Source organism: Meriones unguiculatus, assembly GCF_030254825.1.
Source record: "Meriones unguiculatus strain TT.TT164.6M chromosome 13 unlocalized genomic scaffold, Bangor_MerUng_6.1 Chr13_unordered_Scaffold_76, whole genome shotgun sequence".
In the NCBI taxonomy this organism is placed as follows: domain Eukaryota; kingdom Metazoa; phylum Chordata; class Mammalia; order Rodentia; family Muridae; genus Meriones; species Meriones unguiculatus.
Window position 1 is genome coordinate 27,626 of NW_026843680.1, and position 23,771 is coordinate 51,396.

A 23,771-nucleotide genomic window follows, 5' to 3' on the forward strand; every position below is an offset into this window, starting at 1 on the left:
ACTCCCTCTCTGGAGTTTGCTCCATCTACCCAGTATGTGAATGTGTATGTATGTATGCAGGTATGTGTGTATGTATGTATGTGACTGTGTACAGTATAAGAAGCCTGTAAGAGAAGCTATATGAAGAGAAGTTTAAATAAAGAGAAGCCTTGGGAACCTACTTGCTGGAGTCTGTCTTACTTCATTGTCAAGAATAAGTGGTGTGTGTGTGTGTGTGTGTGTGTGTGTGTGTATGTAAGTATGAATCTACGGGCTACATCTGAGCAGGGGTTTTAGTACTTCTCCATGCATGTTCTTTGGAAGGGGTATCAGTCTCTGCAGGGTCCCCAGGGACCAGTATTTTTGGGGACTGTTGGTCTCCTTTTGGATCTCTTTTCACCTCCCCCCTTCTTTCATAAAATTCCATGTATTCTTTCCATAGTTTGGCTATGAGTCTTAGCCTCTACTTCGATATCTCCATCAGTGGATTCTTTCAGAGTCCATCTGTGGTAGGCTCCAGTCCTATTCCCTGTCTTCTCTCGCTTTGGATATCTATAGCATTTGCCATTCTGAACTAGGATTGAGCATCTTCCCTAGGGTCTTCCCTGTTGTCCAGCTTTTGCAGGAGTATAGATCTCAGTATGTTTATCCTCTATGTCTAATAAGCACGTATGAGTGAAAATATACCATGTGTGCCTTTGTGCTTCTGAGTTACCTCACTCAAGATGATCTTTTCTTGTTTCCACAATTTGCCTGCCAGAAATCTCCTTCAGCTGACAAACACCATCAGCAAAGTGGCTGGATAAAAAAGATACTCAAAAACATCAGTAGTCCTCTTGTATACAAAAGACAAAAGGATTGATAAATTAACAATACCCTTTACAATAGCCACAAATAACAAAAAGTAACTTAGTGTGACTTTAACCAAGCAAGTGAAAGACTTGTATGAAAAAAAAAAAAAAAACATCCTATTGGATTTTAAATCTCCTCAGTTTCCACTCTTTCATCCCTTTGACCTGATTGCCTGGTAGGAATAAGAATATTCTAAAGACATTTATATCTCTCCCTTAGGCAAACATCTAGTGAAATTGTGGAATCCATGAAATTCTAATTTCCCTTCAAATCTCTTTCTGTGAAAAGGCTGATTTCTCCAGATGAGAACTTCTTTGCTAAATAAACATTAACTGAATGTCTGATTGTTAGGGCCAGAATGAGCCTAATTTTAAGAAGGTATGAAGAGAACCCAGGAAACTAATCACCCATCACTGCAAAATTGCAAGAGGTTTATTTTGACCATTGCACAATGGGATCACCCCTGCTGGTCAGCAAGGAGTGGCACCAGGAGACAAAGAACTTGGGTTTTTAAAAGACAAAGTGCAGGAATCTCCTAGAGTTGCAATCTTGGCGATTCAGGATTGGATGAACTTTTAAAATAATTGGTTGGTTCTGGGCACCCCTAGGTCCAGTCAGCCCTGTCGTAAATATCTGATCTTCAAGTCAGTTTGGAATTTTCTGCCATATGAGATATAGCCACAATTAAAGGTTGGAGAATGATTAACTCATCCCGTGTCTGTTCTTAGGAGTGGGGTTACAGGCTTTGGATCAAAGGTCAGGAGCTATTTAGGAAAATGATTGGGGCCATTTGGCACAGTTTCCAAACAAAGCTCATCTCCCAGGTGCCAGCTGGTGGTTTTATCTCCATTTAGTAGAGATCTCTGCTTGTTCTCCTCCTTATCTCTGCCCTCACAGATGGCTAATGTCAGGAACTTTTACATTCCTTGGCTCTCTGGAGAAGCACTAAGAGGCTTTAATTAACATGGGCCTAAAACTTGAAAATGTAAGTTATAAGGCAGTTAAAGAAACATAGGTTACAAAGTTAGTTTGATTCTTTCATGATTACCTTGTAGGAGATAATGGAGCTCAGAATGAAAGAGGGATTTAAGGATGGGAAAAATTTATTATACGGCTTGGTTAGATTATTTAGTGTTGTGTATCTTGCCTTCCATCTAAAACTGTTAGTGTTATGCCTGGTTTGCTAGCCCCCAAAGACTAGGGATAAATAGACTCCACTGCAAATACACAGGACTCAAAACCTCCTGTGAAACAAAACAGACATGCAGCCTCAAGGTCTAGGGGTACAGAGTTTTTAAGGGAAAAATGCAAGAAGTGACATACATCCTTTGGCATTACATGATTGGCTAAAGGAAACTGACTTTTGAAATGTTTGGTCCACTTTAGGTGCCAAGACTACAAACAATTATGGCCTGGTCATAATGGCTGGTTTCTTAGCAACTGTATAGTTGGAGGGCAAGAAAAGAATGCAGGAAGATAAGTTCTTACCTTCAGGGCATTACTGGACTAGTCTCCACCCAGATAGCCTTAGATTAGGCCTTAAACTTTATAATAATAACCCCTGATTTTTAATCTTTTGGTCTCTCATTAAGACCTCAAGGATGTATTAGTTACCTTATAACTTCGTCACTGATCAAAACAACTGAATATGTTAATGTTTTCAGTTTTCATTAATAATTTCCTTTTGTCATTGTTTTCTCTCTTTTTTATTTTAAAAATAATTCCAGTATGTATCTCTGGTTGTCTTGGCACTCAGTATATACCCACCTTCCCTCCAGAGTGCTGGCATTATAGGCAACATGTCACAGCTTGGTAATTCAGTTTTTTAAATTGGCTTATTGAGGATGAATGGCTGAGCCTGACTGGTTATGGTAGTTAGTACAAGGGCTGTGGTCTTAACTCCAGTAACAGAAGAAGGCTCCCATCTAATGTAGCCCTCCTGGTTAAAGTCCACAGTCTACCATTTATGAGCAACATTGCTTTACTGTATCATCAAGTGTATAACTCATCTAAGACTAGGGCAGAGTTCCATCCTTATTCTACAGAGAGTGAAACTGAGACTCACAGAGATAGTGTTTTTGTAATATAGGTAAGTGTAACTGCTCATCTTACTTGTCACATCATTCTATTACACTACTAAATGAAGTTGAAGCCACCTCAGCCAGGTACGGTGACACAAGTCTGTAATCAAGGTGCTTAGAAAGAGGAGGAAGAATTTCAAGGTTTCAAGGTCACCCAAGGAGTGAATGATCAGTGGTATAGTGGGAGACCTTCAGAACAAAGAGAGGCAGTTAGTAGCCGAGGCCAAAGTCTGTAGTCCTCCTTGCAGGTGCAAAATTCAGAGCCATGGCTCTAGAAATTGTTTGATGACATATTTACTGCTTTCTCTTTTCTAATGTTTCTTTTTCAAGGGAGCTTAGGTCACTTCAGGGTCAGACTCCTGTTAGTCATTAATGGATGGAACTCTCCTGCAAGTGGGGAAATCAGCCTCAGGCAGGGATGAGCTCCCTCATTACATATCCAATGGAAAGTCTTCAGCACTGAAACCATATAAACAGAACCAACAGAAAGAGATTCAGGTTTAATTCATAAATTTGCACATAACTGCTCACATACTTATAAGGAAAAATTGGAATGGACAAATTTGGTAAGGGATGATAAAAGGACATGAAAAGGGGAAATTGCTGTAATACATTTTAATTAGCATACAACAATAAATAAACCCAACAAAAAATGGATTCAGCAGGTATTGTTTATGTATTTATACAAACTTACATACTTAATAGGAAAAAAAATTGAAATAAAGTATATGGGAAGAGATGGAGAATGGAAATGTAAAGGAGGAAATGATGTAGTGTATTTTATTTAACATGTACAAAAATAAATTTTAAATGAAAAGTGCCTAGAAAGATACCATAGCAGTGAAGAGCACTGGGTGGTATTACAAAAGACATAGGTTCCAATTTACAAAAAAGCTCCTAGCTAAACAGCTCCTTAACTTCATTCGCAATGAATCTGATGCCCGCTTCTGGCCTCTGTCTGTACTCTACACCAATACATGGAAAAAATACTTCCATATATACATACATAAAATATAAATAAACCTTATGAAAGAAAATTCCCTGTGATGATGTCATAGCCCTGAGATAGACTGCAGCCACGGGTAGTTGAAATGAACCCTTTCTGGTTCTGCATAGAAGCAGCTGTGACTCTCCTCTGAGCCTGCCTTCTCAGAGTCAGAAGCTGCTTTTGTTCTGCCCAATTCATGAACCCCAAAAGACAAGAATAACTAGCCTCCACTGAAATACATGAGGTTCTTTTTATTGTAAGTTACAAGCTGCAGCTTTGGCCCACACACACCCACCACCGAGGCAGTGGGAGCCGAGCACGCCGTGCCCAGGTTAGTTGGGTGATTTAAAGATTCTGGTCCATCCCAGCATGCCCAAGGCAGGGGCGATTCCTGTCTGGCAATCATCTATTGGTGAAAATGCTGCATTTTGAATTGCTTGGCTATAGGAAGGTCCCCAAACCATTAATGATCTGGTGTCCCTCCCTAGGGAGATGGGCCGATTTCCTAGCAACTGTATCTCTAGTGGGTGGGGAAAGAATGCAGTCAGGCAGGTTCTTCCCCTCAGGTCATTACTGGACTTCTCCACCCACCTAGTTCAGGCTTTAAACTTTAATAATAACTGCTGATTTTTAATATTTTGGTCTCTCACATTACTCTGAATTTAAGAGTAGCTCAGCATATCTGTTCATCTATGAACTGCAAACACAGTGCTTAGAGGTAACTTTTCCTTGATGTTTTCTGTATTTGTGTTCTCTGTTCTTTGTGTGAGAATTGTGGCATTGATAAATTCTTTAGGTCTATCTTTTAGGGTATACATTTTGATCCAAAAGATAGATTTGCTCTGTAATTATCCCAGTACTTTAAGGGTGAGATTTGCAGTCTATCATTGCTAAGAATTAAAATTGTTCAAAGTAAAACCTGGGTCCTGAACCTAGAAGAGAATTAAGGATGACAGGATATGTGGAATGAAAAAACTCTATTTTAGACTGCTCCCATTTCAGTAGTATCCAGAGATGAAGCTATGCTACCATTTAAGATATTTTTATTTAATAATCTCTCAAGTGTATAGAGCAATTTCTCCATATAAAGGTTAATAATTCTAGAGCAGCTGCCTACCAAGCCTTTTATAAAAATATTTCAGAGCCAAGGTCTCCTATGTTAAAGTATATCACCATGATATTATTCTATTGCTCCCCAAGGAAATGAGCTTGTTGTCTTTTTTATTAAGATAAATAACTTCTTCAATGAAAGGTTGGCACCATCACTCACTTTAAATATTATCCATTTGAATCATATAGTCAACTCTCCATTGTAGTAACAAGAAAAAATTTGCATGTCATGCTCAGCATCTGCTTTCAGACCACAATAGAAGGACTAGTTTATTTTGTACATCCCAGAGAGAAAGAGGGTACTCAAAGAACTGCTGATTTCGCCATTGTGAAAATGAACTGATTGTGGCAAGGCAAGTGATTTTTAATATCCCAAGAATTAATAATTAATGTCAGATGAATAAAGACAGACCAGATTGGTGGGTGTACAATTTGGGAGGACAGCATTGTGGGAGTAAGGAGCCAGGTGGAGGAGGTTTGGGAGTGGTGACAGAATCCACACAGAATCCTAGGAAATCAGACTGAATGTACAGGTCTAACTATTGTCTAGTGTACAAGTCTTTAAATGACTGAAAAGCCAATGAGACCACCTCAAACACCAACAACAAAGTTTGGTGCAACTATAAGGAAATGTGTCACATTAGGAGACTTCTGTAAAGAATGGGGAAGCAGTCCCAGCCCTAGTTTCAGATCCATTTTGAGAGTTTAATAGTGAGCTAGACGTCCCTAGGAGATGAACACTGTATGCAGTAGATCAGGATCTTTTGAGGATCCATAGGAGCCACTGACATCACTCACCATTCCTTTTTGGGCCTCCAAAAGGATCATGTGGCCACTCCCCTCATAGCATGATCTATTGAATAGTGAATATCCAACTAGGGAACTGTCCTTTGCAGATATGTTCAGGCAACAGGCACATTTAAGTCAGCTCTGACATTTGAGACACAGGCCATTCATTATAGGTGTGTGTGTCAGGTAACAGCAGATCTAAACAAATAACATTGCTCTCAGGATTAAGTTCACACAATATCTTAATAATGTCTTTCCCTTTGCAAAGGAAAGGCCTGATCTTTTTCAGTGTCAGTTAGGCAACATTTAATTGGAATCTCTTTACCATTCCACTACCAGCAGCCACAGTGGTGTGATTCAGGAAAATTCAATTCCCAGTACAAAAGAAATTGCTGAGCTGCAGAGGTTTCTCAAGTGTGCATGTGTTATTCAGGTAGATTTCACATCTTGTGCCATTATCCATATGTCCAGGAAGCTGACATGAAAATATAGTTCAACATTATTTTGTGTGGGCATCACTGTGGCTGGGTTTGCTGAAATTACAAATAGGCTTGAGGAGCTGCAGATCCATAACAGACCTTTCTGATCACTTCCCTATACAGAGAGATGTATAGAACATGGGACCTCTCTGGAAGAGAAATAAGTAGTAGCAGGAGAGTCAGAAATTAGTTATTTTGTTTGAGTTATGAAATTTGTGTTTGTTTAATTTCTGTGCACACACAATTGTAACATTGGTCAGGTTCACATTCTTCCTGTTTCCTTAGGTCATTTAATGAAAACTTGAATATAATTTGGGGCTTATGTTTTCTGTATTTTGGTCTTCATCCACTTATTCTTTCACTAATACTGTATACCTTTTGAATATTTTAGTTTTAGGGAAGTACAGAAGTCATGTTGTACCAGTGTGTGTAAAATGTCTTCATAGTCATAATGGGAATTCTGAGTTTTTTGCATGGCACATGGCTTTTGAATCAGCTTTTCCTTAACAAATTGTTAGGAATTCTCTTTGAATTGTTTTTAATTCATGCTGCAAATTGAAAGTTCAAAGCCTTTTATCTTTTTCTTTTGAAAACATAGCTTAAGTGTTTGAAATGGGAGAAGATATTATATGGTCATTTTTTGGTGTAAAACAGTAAGTGTGACATTTAAACTTTTGTCAAATGATGTTCAAAGCTATATAAAGAGGGACAGAGTTTAGTGATACCTAATACATTCATATGGTCACATAACAACCACATTGATCAGAATTCTTATAAAAGGACAGAATTGCTATGGGTTAAAGCAATCTTCTCATTAGATTGTCTAGTCACATGTAGTTGGTATTTAGAAGTATCAGAGTTCTCATTTTCATTGCAGTTATAGTCATCATTGCCTACATATTAAAATATCTCCCATGCTTGTTTGCCCAGGATAATCTGGTGCCTCAAGAGGACATCATGATCAAAGAGTCAAGACAATAACAATCACTAAATGATTATACACTTATAACTGACTCTCACAGTCAGTACTGTATTAGTCATGAGACATCATGTAAAAGCAGGAAAGTCAGTGTCAACCCACCTTTTCTCCCTTCTGATTTTAATTATTAGTGCAGAGGTTTTTTTTTTTTCCAGATGGATAGGAGAGATTCGTCCATCTTGTCTACACTTCAGGTGGCAATAGTAAATGATGGGCTGAAAGCACAGAATCTAGCTCACTCAGTCTCCTTCAAAATGTTTTTCTAATGTTCTTTTAGGTTGTATGTGGATAAGAAAAATTAAATATCAAGATTTTGTAGCAAGAGTTGTTATAAAAAGGAGAAGCAAATGTGCTGTTACGATAGATTATAAAAAAAAATCCAGAAAGTTGATTTACTTGGATGGTATGAGAGATTTCTGCCAATAAGTCACACTGCAGGCAAAAGTACAAATGAGTTTAAAACACACATTGACATGGGTGAATTTAAACAATGACAATAAATTACAGTTGAACAAAAAATTATTTCTTAGAAAAGTGACTCATCTCTTTTTCTGATTAAATAATCACTGTAGATGATAAGAACTTCACTTTTGCTTTGGATACTGTGTTTAAACATGTAACATTTTTATACATCAGTTTCTTTATGTTTCACATATTATATAATAAATATATGTGTACTGGATAGTATTTCATATTTATTTCTATTTGAATAGTTATTCAAACACTTGGTTTCCTTACAAAGAAAGAAGAGTATTCTCTTGGAATGAAATGTGCAGGAACTTCTGTAATTCATCAATAAAGACTAGTGAAAAATAACACCAGAAAATGACCTGAGTTTGTTTTCTTTTCTTTTTTTAAGGAGTTATTTATTATTTATTCAACATTCTACGTGTACATCAGATCTTACTATAGATGGTTATGAGTCACCATGTGGTTGCTGGGAATTGAACTCAGGACCTTTGGAAGAACAGCAAGTATTCTTAACCTCTGAGCCATCACTCCAGCCCCTGAGTTTGTTTTCTTTGTTTCACTTTGCTGAGAACAATGCTTCTCATTTCACAGATTTAGACATGGCCTGAGAAAGAGCTTGTCATGAATTCCCATGTGATGTTCAGCCACTACACAAAAAGAACGGGAGTTCTGTCTGTCAAAATCGAGCTTTTCCTATCTTCATTATTTTGCTCCTCTTTGTCCTTTATTGTTTCCGTTCATCCTGCAAATGTACACAAGAAACTAATCCTCCTGTTGTGGTCTGAAAGTGTAAGCTGATCATGACATGCTACAGCTGGGATACAAAATGAATGAACTGTAATTAGTAAAAAAAATTAATTAATTAATTAATTAATTGTAAATAGATGTAATGCTCATAGCTCCTTCTCCAGAACTATGCCTGCCTTTCCTCTATCATGTTCCCCACCATGACATAAACCTCTGAAAGTCTAGTATAGGTTATCCCAAATTAAATGTTTTCTTTTGTTGAGATTCAATGGTCATGGTATCTCTTCACAGCAATAGAAACTGTAACTAAAGCTAAAGTTGTTACCAGGAGCTGTGGTATTGATGCAATATGCCTTATCATGCTTTTCTATGGAGGAATGTGGATTTGGGAATTGTAGATTAGGAAAAGAGCTAGAGAAATTGAAATAAGGGAGTAGTGACCCCAAGATAAGACCCCATGCAGCCAAGCTTCCATTCCATGCATGCTTAGGGCCATGCATGGTGGTATGCACCTTCAACAGTAGCACTCAGGGGATAGAAACATGTTGATTTCTGAGTTCAGTGTCATTCTATGGAGCAAGTTCCAGCAGAGCCAGCCTTAATCAGTGAAGAAAAAGTTTGAAAAAAAGGAAGCTTGTATAGAATTCATTGAACAATGATTCCATGTTCCAGCCCCAAGCAAGCAGCAGAACTCAGCAGCTTCAGCCAAGTGGTTCTTCCTTTAGAGTTTAGAATAGAAGAATGTGGTTATACCATATTCTGCAGTGCTAAGATGGCTCACACAGGTAATCCAGCACTCAGGGAGGCAGAGGCAGGTGGATCTCTGTGAGTTTGAGGCTACCCTGGTCTACAAAAGCAAGTCCCCGACTGCTAAAGCTACACAGAGAAACCCTGTGTAGAAAAACAAAAAAACAAAAACAAAAAGAATCAAAGGAATAAAAAAAAGAAAAGAAACAAATACCCTGAACTTACCAGTAAACCAAATTAGTGTAGTTCAAGTAAGTGACCGATTTATTTTATTTATATCTTTTGACATAGGAAAACCCTTCTTTAATTTGGACTATTTGAGGTGATAAACTCCCTGTTAAGCTAACCCACACATCTGGTGGCAGCCTACATAAATAATGGACATTGAAGATGGTCAATCTGTCTTTTGTTCTGCATGCCTAAACTCTGGCTAGTAAGTTTATTATTATTATTTTCACTGACATTAGTGACTACTTCTTTGAAATTCTGTAATATTCTGATAATCAAGAAGCTTAGTTATCCAGGCAAACGTTCTGAACAGCTACTAGATTCAACTCTCCACTGTCTGTGAGCCATTCTTATAAAACAACTTTCCACATACACAGAGAACTTCCTTCTAACAGTTTTGTTCGTATAGAGAGCCTTTACTAACACAGCTTTGTTTTTTCCACACCTTTCCATCGAGGAAGAAGTGCTAGCTGATACTAATACTCCAAAGTGTCATGTGTTTCCTGCTTTTTACCCCTGGGTTGTCTTATACCTTCCCAGAGGAAAGTAGCTGCGGTTTATGTGACCACAGCATGAAATCACAGAACAAAAATTTCATTGCATTTTCTAAAATTTCTCTTTAATTCTAATATTCTTGGCAACCTGCCAGCTGTAGGTCATATGGTTCACTCTGCGGGTTGAATAATGGACTGTGTGGCATACAGGCACCTTGATTCCAAGAGGAAGAGGGAAATTGCCCACTGAGTGTAAGACAAGGTAGGCTAGGGGAGGACACGCACAAATGATGATGAAATACAAATCTCTGCAGGTCTGGAAAAAGTCTGCTCCTGAAATGGAATCTGTGCCAGGAATCACTCACTGTACCTTTTTGCTCCCATATGATGATGTAACTCTAAAGATGTGTTCATGTCACTCAAGACTCACTGACCAATCAGGACCCTGAGGCCATCCCTCCAGTCAGAGGAAGAGGCGGGTTCTTCCTGTTGCATTGCTCTCTGTTCGCTCTGTAGTTGAGCAGGTTTGAAGGTCGGTGTGCTGTGGTCTGAGCGCTGCTGCTGTGTGCTCTGAGGGGTTTCAGGCGAGTTCCAAAGTCACAACATGGTGAGTGTGTGGCTGCTGCCCCCAACCTGGGGGAGCAGGAGGCTGAACAGCAAGGCCTGCTTGTCGGGTCCTTCCTGGAATGGGTGGGAACCTGCAGCCAGAGGCAGCCACGGGAGAGATCCTTTGTGCTAGCCTTGAATGCTTTGGGGGCATCAGAATATCTTCACTATATTGCGTTAGCAGTGGAAGCCGAGAAATCTCACTTTGGGAACAGAAGGTTAAAAGGAAAGCTTTATTTTCTAAGCACAGGGAGGTGGCCTGTTCTGGATCTGAAATGCCCCCAAGGGAGTAAGGTTTGCTGTATTATTAAAGGGATAAATCCACAAAGCTAGGCAACCTTGGTGAGTGTCTGGGTCATCCAATCAAATTTTAAAATTGTGGTTTAAGCAAGGGAGTTTCTGTTAGAGGCTGTGCTGATTCAGGACACTTCGGCTCAAGGCCTTTAACTATTTTCCAAGACATTTGGTATGGAATCCAAGGTCCTTAATTCATCGCTAGACTTTTGGAGATCTAAGTGATGAGGGAACAAAGAAGTGAGTCCTCTGTCCATAGTGAGGGCTTTGTAGGTGATGCATTTTTACAGTTTAGGCACCTCTGTTAAGGTAATAGTAAGTTTAACCAGTTCACAGATAGTTAGGAAAATATAAAGGGGGTAGGGTGGGAGATGGCCTTGCAATCTTGGGAATGTGAAGTTAATTTAACCTTTCTAGTAAAATGAAAGAGCAAAACTTAAGAGTTGCTTGGAGAAGGATGGGCTCTGAACGGCTGCCTCCTTACACACTATGGGGCTGCAGGTTCACAAAGCATTTGCAGCAGGGGCTTGAAAGTGGAAATGTCCTTAGTAGGATGCAGACTCACAGAGGCCTAGTTTCTAGTATTTTCTCCAAGTTATGATCTTGGAATTTGACATTTAATTATAAGATTCATTTGGAGTTAATTTTTTGGAGGTTGTAAATAACACATATGTTAATTAGCACTTCATTATAAAGATGAGATGTAAACGATTAAAATTGTTGATGTAAGGGATTTACCAGTGTTTAGGAGACAGGAAGTCACACCAAGTAGAATTTAGCTAAGGGCTGTTTTAAAACACCCCATATATATGTATCATGCCAACCAGGGCTGTTAGAGATTAGGATGCTAGGAAACATGTTTCCTTAAGATGATAGTCAACAAATTTGTCTCCAACCAATAACCAAGGAAACCTCCCTGATTCATACCAACCATTTTCCCATCTCCATGTCAAAGAAGAGGCATGTAACAAGCTGCTTAATGGACCATTAGGGAATCATAGCCAACAGTAATTCCTGGGGTGCCATAAAGTTGCAGTTTCCTTCTTGAGAAAAGCATAGTTCTGTCACATGTGCAAGACATCTGGTTTGAAAGAGAGATCAGTAGGAGGTGAAGGGTTAGAAATACAACAATTTAGGGGTCAGTTTGAATTGTTTTGTAGGCGGTGTGAATTCTGCATAACTTTCTTTTACACATAGAATGAATTTAACTTGGGTCAGATTCACACCCTATATTATGTTAAGTTTAGGTGAAAACCCCAAACAACAGTTCACTAATATCTGAGCAGAAAAACCCACCAATTCCTGAGCTACAACCCCCCCACCCACAGACATTATCCATGAGTTAGAGTTCAGACCTATCTCTGAACAGGAAAACCAGGAAATCCTGAACTCCCCTAAGTGCAGAATTTGAAAACCTCCCAATCCTCACTCTGAAAATCTCTGCCCTAGAAAGATCCACGCCATAACAAATCACATTAAAAGGCTGTGTCTGCTCACTTCTCTGCTGCATTCTCCAGGGAGCAGAGGCAGCCACTCCTGGATTTCTTCCTGCACTGGCTAGATCCTCCAATATAAACCCCTTTTATGAGATTTACTGCCAGGTTTGACTCTGCTTGGAAGGGGCCAAGAAACACAGCAAAGGAGAGGTGAAGTAGGAGTAGGGCCAAGGCTCCTGATGTCCTTCCTCAGTTCAACTGGGGATACCCTCCCATGGGAGCTGCGACACCTCTGCTGAAGAGGCCTCCTCTCAGAGTTCTGTGGTTCTTTGACCCTCCTCTCTCAAAATTCCATTCCATAAGGACATTGTCCCACCTCAGAGCTGTGTGGTTTCTGGGCTCCCATATCTCAGGATGCCTTTTCATTGGGATACCGTCTCTCCTCAGATCTGTCTTGTTCCTAGGCTCACAAGTCCCAGGACAGCTTCCCAGGCCAAAAATATGGGTTTTATCTGGAGAACCAGTACATTGGTGAGAATTGCCTGTCATACTAGGAGCCAGGTTCTTTGGGGAGTCATGCTAGAGATTCTACTTTGTAGCTGATCAGGCTCAAATGATTCGGTGTGAGGTGTTCTGAGCACTGCTACTAGGTGTTCAGAGGGAACCTCAAGCAAGTTCCAAATTCTGGACTTGGTAAGTGGCGGGTCACTGCCCATAAATGGGATGAGCAGGCTGCTGATCAGAGCTAGATGTAGTCGTGGTTCCTGCCTGGAAATAGTTGGGAAGACAGATGGAGGACAGGCACAAGTGCTACTGAAATCCAAATCTCTGCAGGTGTGGAAAAGACCCAGCACTCATCTGGAAACCTTGGCCCAGGAGTATGATGTTGTGTCCCTCAGCACACTCTATCCCTAAGAGAGGGGCTCATGACTCACTGGCCAATCAGGGTGTCTAGGCAGCAGAGAAGGCAGGTCCTTCTAAGTGCCCTGCTCTAGGTAATGCTCTATTTCTGAGTGGAATGTCCATGTGTGATGAGATGTAAGAGCTGCTGCTGGATTTGTGAGGGAAGCTAGAGCAAGTTCTGAAGTCCGAAAATGGTGAGGGGAGGTTCATTGACTACAAATGGGAGGAGCAGGCTGCTGAACATAGCTGTCTGGAGTGGAGGGTCCTGCCTGAGGCTGGATGAGAAGACAGATGAATAAAATATGAGAGGACAGGCACAAGGGCTACTGAAATGAAAATGTATGCACATCTGGAAAAGGCCTGGCCCTGAACTGGAAGCTTAGGATTTGTAGTGTTATGCTTTTCCCCTTCACCACACACTAACCCTGAGGGGCTCATGTCACTCAAGACACTGTCCATTTAGGGCCTGCAGGCATAAGAGGAGGTGTGTTCTTCCAGGCCCCCAGCTGCAGGTTCTGCCTTTTCTGAGCTTATTGCAGCACCTCTGAGCACCACAGGCTGCTGTGAGGGGAGATCTGAAGTTGCAACAGGGTGAGCTCAGGTTCACTGCCCACAACAGGGAGAAGCATGAAGCTGAGCTCCAGGAGCTGGTGAGGTGTATTCTCCCTGAATTTGGGTGGTAAGCAGCGACCATGTGCAGCCACCTCTTAGGTCTCTTGTGGTCCTAGTCATTTCTTTAACCCAGGGTGGCCTCTGAATAACTTCACTATGAGGCTACATTTGGCCAACTTTTGGAGCAGGGGCTTATGTGTAGAAGCATCTTTCTTAAGATGCCAAACCCAGAGAGCACTAATTTCTCTAAAATCTTCAACAAGTTCTGCCCTTAGCATTTAACATTCAGGTGTAAGATCCATTTAGAGTTAATCTTATGGAAGTTGTGGCTCACATTCCAGGCATTTTTGTTTTGTTTTTATATTATTATCTGATAGGCCTGGAATGTAGGTTTTGTATATGTCAAGCATATATTCTTGTATTGATCTTCATTATGATATTAATACTACTTGAACCTTCTGAGTCACATTATTTCAACTGTGTGATATTTTTTTCCTTTTCAGTGCTTGTCTTAATTTTTTTAATGAATACTATTATTTTTTTATAAGTACTTCATGTGTGTCTGGTCCTCGAAGCAGTTAGAAGATGGCCTCAGAACTCCTGAACTTAGAGTAATGGATAGGTGTGTGCTCCTATGTATGTAAAGGTAAGCCTTTCAGAGCCGCATAGGGAATGACAAGTGAAGCTTCAGTGACTCCTATGACTCCTTGAAAAGTCCTGATCCACTGCACACAGTGTTGATCTACTGGGGAGTGTTAGCACATTAGTGAAGTGTCAAAATGGATGTTAGCCAAGGGCGATGACTGCTTCCCCCTTCTTTATGAATCTCCTAAGATGACCTTGCCTCACCACACAACTACCACATTTCCTTATAGTTGTACAAAATAAATTCATTGTTATTGGTACTTGAAGCTAACATGGGATGTTCTGATTGGGCTTTCAGTCATTTACAGGCTGTTACAATGGATAATGAAGTTAGATCTGCCCCTTTTAGTCTTGTCTCCGGAGTTTGATTACCAGGATTCTGCGTGGGCTCTGTTTCCACTCACTGCAATTCTCTGTGGTTCCTGATTCCCACATTTATGTCGGTATTGGCAATCAGGACTAATTATTTGAAAGACCAGCGAAAACTCTTCACTGCTGAGCCAACTCTCATTCCCTATGTTGCCTATTTTGACCAACATTTACATTGCTGATGCTTTAATTTTTTTTTTTTTTGTAACTGTTTAAACATAGATTTCATTTTAGGAAGATCATATCAATGTTACAATTTAAAGTGAGGCACTTCAGGTTTCTAGAAGATGTGTACATAACTAGTGGGAATGAATAGCTCTATAGCTCTTTGCAGAAACTTGAGCAAAGATCTGTCAGTTCTTTCTATCTATTGTTTGTTTGATGCGTTTTTGCAGAGTATTATGTGCCTCTGACTATCCTGGAACTCATTACATAGACCAGGCTACCATCCAACTCTATAAGATATACCTGCCTCTGCCTCATGAGGATTGTTGGAATTAAAGGCATGGCAAAATATACCCAGCTTGCCTACTGTTTTATACTTAGGAACTGTTCATACAATTTCTCTGAGGTGGTCTAATAACAGTTGATCTGTTTACTTATCTCCCCTTCTTTATGTCTGTTAGCATTTCTCTTACAAGGCTACATCTTTTTTGTATTTTTAAATTTATTTTTATTAATTACAGTTTATTCACTTTGTATCCCCCTCCCATCTCCTCTCCCAATTCCACACTCCCTCCCTCTCCCTTACCAATGCCCCTCCCCCAGTCCACTGATAAGGGAGGTCCTCCTCCCCTTCCCTCTGATTCTAGTCTATAAGGACTCATCATGAGTGGCTGCATTGTATTCCTCTGTGACCCGATAAGGCTAGGTGTGGGGAACACACCTACAGGGTAAGCACCCAGAAGGCACAGGCAGGAGGATCACATTTTCAAAAGTTTTTAAAGATTTATTTACTATTTATACAGCATTCTGCCTGCACACTAGATCTCAGTATAGATAGTTGTGAGCCACCATGTGGTTGCTGGGAATTGAACTCATGAAGATTCTTTGGAAGAATAGTGAATAGTGCTCTTAACCTCTGAGCCACCTCTCCAGCCTCATCCAAAAACATTTTTAAGAAGGAATTTAAGGTATTAATTTGTTCATGGCCCTTTCTTTCTTTCTCTTTCTTTCTTTCTTTCTTTCTTTCTCTCTCTCTTTCTCTCTCTCTTTCTTTCTTTCTTATTTCTTTCTCCCTCACTCCCTTCCTTCTTTCCTTCCTTCTGATTTCTTTATCTATTTATCTATTTATCTGTTTATTTATTTATTTATTTATTTATTTCACAGTATTCGCCTGCATGTACCACTGCAAGCCATACGAGGGCATGAGATCTCACTATAGGGGGTTGTGAGCCACTATGTGGTTGCTGGGAATTGAACTCAGGACATTTACAAGAGCAGCCAATGCTCTTAACATCCGAGCTACCTCTCTTGCACTGGTCCCACTTTCCTTTACTTCACATTACTTAAATTTTCTAAAACATAAATGATGTGTTACAAACATATGTAGAAGGAGGCATTTTTTTTTCAAGGAAGAAAATGAAAAGATGATTAACAAATGTCTTAATGAATCTTTACTATGGTCACACATAAGTATGAATGAATACTGTCGAGTATATCTCAACAGTTTATGTCACCATGTGGTCAATCAAATTTATCATTGTGTTTTCAGGATGGTGTTTCTTACTCATGACCACTAGGAGGCTGTATGCTGCCTTAGCTGAGCTAATTGGATGGATGAGTAAATTATGCCTTTTCATCAGGAAGTAGGGAGGCCAACCTTGAACTTGTGATCCTCCTGTCTCAGCCTTCTGAATGCTGGGGTTCAAAGCTTGGGCCACTAAAGTAAGAATACTGAAGCAGATGGTATATTTATCTGTTTGTGATGATTATCACCTTTTAAGATTTCCAAACTTGACATGTTTAATATATCTCACACATTTAATAAGATATTAAAATATATCACTCTGCCATGTCAGGCAACCCCTAACCAACTGAAATTCCAATTCCAGGGAATCCAATATCCTCTTCTATCCTCCAGGGACACACACACACACATGAACAAATGTGTCTTTTAAAAAGTAAATGTGTAATCGGCATCACAACCAGAAAAGCACATTTTGAAGAGATACAGCTGAGAAGCACCATGATTATGTGACCTTAATGTGCAGAATATTTCCTCAAGTGTTTCATACCATTCTTCTTCAGTAGAAGGTGTTCACATGTTCTCTATACAAAATAAAAATAGAACCCTGTGTCTCCCCCTAGCCCTTGCCCCATGGGTCTTCTATAGTTTCTCCTGCCATCTTTGACTTCTTTTGTTTTCAATCCATTAAGAATTTCTTATAATGGAGATTTAAATATTGAAATAAAATCAAGATTTAAATCTTTCTTCCATCTGCCATTTTTTCTATTAACTCTACTGTGTGCCTTCCTTGTGAAAGGAACCCTGCAAACTGCCTGCAGGCATGGCTCTGATGTTTGGTTTAATATTATTATTATTAATATTTTGAATTTTTTGGACAAGGTTTCTCTGTGTATCCCTGGCTGTCTTGGACTTGCTCTGTAGGCCAGGCTGGCCTCAAACTCAGAGACATCTTCTTGCCTCTGCCTCTCCAGTGCTGGGATTAAAGTTCTGTGCCACCATGCTTGGTAGCATGCTCTTATAGCCTGGTTAAAGTCATACTATGTAACTTAGAACATGTCTAGGTAAGTGAGTGTGATGAGCTGGCAGGGGATCCAAGCCCTCGTTTTTGGAGACAGGGTTTCTCTGTGTGGTCTTTCATGTCCTGGACTTGCTTTAGAAACCTGGATGTCCTGGAACTGACACCTGCCTCTGCTTGCCCCACTGATGGTCACAGGTGTGTGACACCACACCTGGCTTCTTGTTATAATCATTAAAAATGATTTATAATCTCTGTGTATGTGTCTGCCTTCTTGAGACCAGCCCTGTTTTGACTAGGAGAGTTGGCACTCAGTAACAGAAAGGAGTCAAGTCTGCCTACCCTAAGCACAAGGTACTCTACTCTCAACCGCTGAGTCAGTGAGGGTGTGGGCCCTATAGCTTGTAATAAAAAGATCCTCATGTGTTCTGCAATGGATTCAACTCCTGGTGGTCTTTTGTGGTCTCGCGAAGTGAGCACATTTGAGGTAGTCACACGAAGTATTTCTACTATAAGAACAGCCATAAATTCTCTCAGTTATACCTTACAAAAGTGGGTTATGGCAGAGCATAGAAAAACTCAGGTATGGGCCTCCAGTGCCATCAGGTAAAATTCTTAACACCAGGTCTGGTAGAAGTTTGTGTTACAGTTAGCACAACCGTACAGGTATTCCTCAGTCCTAGTAGAGTAGGTCCACCAAAGAGGCTGGCAAAGAATGGCCAATAATGGCTAAAGATGGCCAAACACAAATCGTTATTAGGCTCTGGACATACCAACATCATCATATCACTGCAGATGAAGCAGCAGCAGCACCAGATAATCAAGATATGTCTTAGAAATCTGGGATCCTCAACAAAGGGTCAAGGCTTAGTAATCTACACAATGACCAGAACCCACAGCAGTGATAACAAAGACCGACAGAGCTGTGCCAAAGCGATAACCAGAGGACCCTAAAAGGTGGGGCAGATCACTTGTTTGGGGAAGTGGCTTTATCTCACGGACACACACTTTCCTATTTCATGAAGAGGAAATTGTTAGGCTCCAGTTTTCCAGAAATCATTAAAATGATTTACATGTCTATTGTAATTAATAAAATAGCAAAGAAAGAACATGTGGGATACATGTGGGTGCAGTGATACAGATGTCCATTCACAAAGAAATAGGATAAAAGCATGAAACCAGAAGCCATAATGTACACAAAGGAACAGTATATAAATATATATGTGTGTGTGTGTGTAGGCAGAAGTGTATATATATATATATATATATATATATATATATATGTTTATATGTGTGTGTGTGTTTATATACATATAAAGCATTGACAAACCACAAGTATACCCTTGAGCTTTTCTGTTGCCATCTGTTGCTGCTCATGGGATCTAGATGTTAGTCTGGTTTGTTGCCCCAATGAGACTCCCTTGGAGAAAACTAAGTTTTTCATTTATTATTATTATTATTAGTAGTAGTATTTAAAGAGGTAGAGAGTGTTCTTTTTGGAGTGAAACTTTATTTATGATTCGTGGTGTAGTTCTTTTTATTATAGAAGATTTGTTTATTATTTGTACAGTATTCTGTCTGCATGCCAGAGGAAGTCGCCAAGTCTTACGATAGATGATTATGAGCTGCCACGTGGATGCTGGGAATCGAACTCAAAACCTTTGAAAGCACAGCTGGTGCTCTTAAGCTTTGTGCCATCACTCCAGCTCCCTTAATTTTTATTTGTATTTATTCATTTTACATCCCTGTCATAGACCCCTTCCTCCTCTCTTCCCAGGCCTACCTTCCCTGTTTCCCCTATCACCCCTCACCTGGCTCCTCAGAGAATGGGATCTGCCAACCCCATGTCCACCCATGTCAGCATATCAAGTCACATCAGGACTGAGAGCATCCTCTTCTCCTGTGGCCTGGTGAGGTAGCCCTGAAAGGGGAAAGTGATAGAAAAGATAGCTTGTGGGTCAGGGTTCATTCTTATGTGTGTTGGTCCTGAAGTGTTTACAAGGCATTGTTACCCTCCTGTCCTTCATCCCCTCTGGCACTTACACTCTGCACACAGAGTACCTTGAGCCCTTAGTGGTGAGAGTTTGCTGGAGACATCTCATTTAGGGTGGAATGGTCCAAGGCCTTTCTCTCTCTCTGCAGGTTGACTGGACATGGGCCTCTTTATTTGTTCCCATCTGATGCAGGAGGAAGTTTACAATGATGTCCAAGCAAGGCACAGATCTGTGACCATGGCTGTTCTCCTTTAGAGTAACTGTAGCATTTAGATTTCTCTTATGTTCCTGGCTTGTGTAGACTCAGGCTCCTGGGTAACCAAGCAGTATTAGATCCAGGTTCCTTTTCATGGAGTGGGCCTCCTGAAACCCAACCAGATATTAGTTGGTCACTTCCATGATGTTTGTGCCACAAGCGCACCAGCAAATCTTGTAGGCAGGTCACCATTGGAGAGCGAAGGCTGTATGGCTAGGTTGGTGTGCACTTTTCTCTTCTGGTGGCATGCAGGGTATGTTCCAGTATCATGAACAGTAGTCCATAGGGGGTGAACATTCTAGGTAGGCGCCAGGTGGGATTACCTGTGTCCAATGACTTGTGGAGTGTTGTTCTCAGCCATAGAATCTTACCATCAGGTTGTGGAGAGCCCAAGGGGGTGGACACAAGTTAGGTGGTCCCAGACCCTGCTTTGATCTAGCACAGAGTCCTCCCATATCCCGAGGCCACAGGACTCAAGGAGGAGGCCAGCTTTCCAGACACTCCTTGCTCTGTTCTTATTAAATTAAAATAAATATATAGTATTATATTAAGTACAACATCTATGTAAAGCGCGTTATTAAGTGACACATGCTTGCCACAAGAGGGCACCACATCACTTGACAGATGACCCTGTGGTCGGTGGGGATGGAACCAAGCACCTAGGGAAGAGAGAGGGATTCTCTGCTTCACAGAGCCCCCTGGCTTTTGGGATGACAGGCATGAGACACTGAGTCCGGCGTTTTGTTTCTTTATTTTTTTAATTAATTAATTAATTAATTAATTCTCCAGCATTATGCCTGTGTTCTATAAGACGGCACCATATCTCATTATAGATGGTTATGAGCCACCATGTGGTAGCTAGGAATTGAACTCAGGACCTTTGGAAGGGCAGCCAGTGCTGTTAACCTTTGAGCCATCTTTCCAGCCTCTGGCTTTTTGTTTTTAAACTTTAAAAAATATTTATTATCTTTGTGAGGGCATTTCTGCCTTCCTGAGACCAGCCCTGCTTTGACTGGGAGAATCGAAATAACTAAAAAAAGGGGACAGGGACCCCAGAATCCCTTCTCCAAATATGTCAGATCAGGAGAATTCAAAGTGCACATTTTTCCTCCACACAAATGACTTCCAGCAGCCAGGCATGTTTACTTCCAGAAGCAGATGGGCAGGGAAATGGCATCAGGAATCTTCTCCCTGGAAGCTCTGGATCCTGAAGACAGCTAGAGGCAAAGGACAGGGACATTTACATGATACGGGGTGTGTGTGGAGGAATGCTGTGTGCTCTGTGGCGACAGGAAAGGGCTTCTGGGGATACTTCTGGGTCCCCTGTATGTTTTCAGGGTTGATTGTTTGGTGTTGAATAACTAACTGATTTTATGCTCTTTCCTGAGAAGGTTTTTTTTTTCCTCACACTCTCACTTTTTATTAGTTCACTGCAGATTTTTGCATAGGATTCAGGACAATGGTTTCTTCCTGGACCACTTTCGCATGCCTATTGGTGTTTTCCATTTTTCAGTTCAAGTTTGTGCAGGTATATTGGTAAGCCTTTTTTTCTTTTTTAATATTGGTTCGTCTTATGTATGTAGCTTCTGGTATTATTAGGAGGCCCACTACCAGAATATACTCTGATCCTCTGCCTTATATGATTTTTCATCATCTGTTCTGCATGATCTCTGAGCCTTAGATCTGGGAATAGTTTTGTAGATTTATCAGGTGTGAGTGTTCTCCAGAATACTGCCTTGTGATTGGTTGTGCTTTTCAGTCATGATTGCTGTTGCAAAGGAAAGCTTCTTCTGACAGTGGTGAACTATACTTATCTGTGTGCATTATTAAAAATATTTAGGTTGTAACATGTTTATATTCATGCATGGACTTACTTGTATTATAGGGATTTTATATAGATAATTCACAGTATGATTGCTTAAAACTCTTTCACAAATATTTACTGTTATTTCTCCCACTTCCTTCTTTCATATTTATCCACCGTGATAATTAGGGAACCTTCCCCACATGTTCCCAATCAGATCAATTTTTCCTGCCATTGTATTGCTTGCCCAACATGTTTTATTTCTAGAATTATTCCATGGTGATATTCACATCTGAAACTTTGGAGCTAGATGCCCCAGAGTAGAGAATGAGAGATATTTTTCTTCTGGATATGAGTTACCTAAATTATAATTTTTCTACTTACAAATATTTATGTGTATGATATTTATCATGTTAAACATATTTATGATTTTCCATTTTTTACCTATTGTGAACACAATAGCAATGAAAGTGACTGAGCAAGTATTTGTAGAGTGGGTTGTCGAGTCATTTTTACCTGAGTCTAGGAAAAGAGAGCAGGGTCAGGCAGTAGATTTATTTTTATTTTTACCCTTTAGAAAATTCTCTACTCTGGTTTCTGTAATGGCTCAACCTGTTTAAAAGAAACACCACCAACCCCTTTCCAGAAATTGATTTTCATGCCTGGTCTATAGAAGAATCTCAGATATCACTGAAAGCCCTGTATACACACCAAATTAACAAAGAAAAGTATTTAGTTCATGTACTATTTATCTCAATTACTTTCATGTAATTACATTTTGAATATGTATATTGTCCAAAAAATAATAAATAACATGCATAACTTACTTAAATGTGTTTTCAGCAGCCGCTTCTATTCTAAAATAGAGTGTCTGTGATTGTTCTACAAAGTGAGGGGCTCTTATGTTTGTTTAAATATACATTTAAGAAAAAAGTTACTTAAAAGGTAAATAATTTAATTTTAGTATACAAATGGGTTTTATTAGAAAAAAGAAAACTAATACATCAAAATGATCATTTTTATATGCTATTTTTTGTTTTTAATACATCTCAAAGAGTTTTTATCAGGTCTTAAGAGAATAATGTAGCACTTTGGGAAAAAGATGCACCCCAGCAGCCCTGTACTAGAGGCCAATATGGAGAAGACCTCCACAGCCACGACGGTTTTGCCCTTGGTGCTCTGGTAGACAGGGATGAAGATGACCCAGACACTGAGGAAGACCAGCATGCTGAATGTCAGGAACTTGGCCTCATTGAATGTGTCAGGCAGGTTCCTTACCAGGAAAGCCACAGTGAAGCTGCCTAAGGCCAGGGTCCCTAAGTAAGTCAGCACACAGTAGAAAGCAGTGACTGAGCCCTTGTTGCATAAAATGATGACATGAGCATGTTCAGAGTGTTCATCTGTGTCAATATAAGGAGGTGAGGTTCCCAGCCAGACTGCAAAGAGAATAAGTTGGATCAGGACACAGATGGGAATGACAGTATTATAGACGCCTGAGACAACCTTCTCATTGTTCTTCCTGGTTTCATGACTCTAAAAGCCATAATTACAGTTATAGTTTTTGCCAAAACAGTGGAAAGAGCCAAGGTGAACACAAGTGCAAATGTTATTTGTTGCAGTATGCAGGAGACTGTGTTTGGGCGTCCAATGAAGAAAAAGGAGCAGAAGAAGCAGAGGAGGATGGAGGTGAGCAGGATGTAGCTGAGAGTCCAGTTATTGTCCTTAACAATGGCTGATTCTTGGTGTTTGAGAAAGACCCCCAGAACTGCAATTGTGCTGATAGAGAAGCACAGAGCTGTGCAGGCCAGAGCAATGCCCAGAGGATCCTCAAAGGAAAGGAAGGTCACTGCCTTGGGCAGGCAGTGGTTTCTCTCAGGGTTTGGGTACTCTTGACTTGGGCAAGGGATGCACTCCTGCTGATCTGTGTGGAGAAATTGGATCAACATTTCACCTTATATAAGTGTCTATTCATTGCACATTTAATTCATTAAAGTGCTTTCCAATGATGTGTGTACCCTGGTATATTCTGCATCCTGTTTACTGCCAAGGACATGACCTCTTTATAATTCGCATTGCTATTGTTTATCTTATTTAATTAACAATAAGATTTCTGCTCAACAGTTTATAACTGTTTTTTTTGGGCAATGAAAACTATTTTCTTTATATTCAGATAAAGTAATACTGTTAAGTATGCCTTCAAATC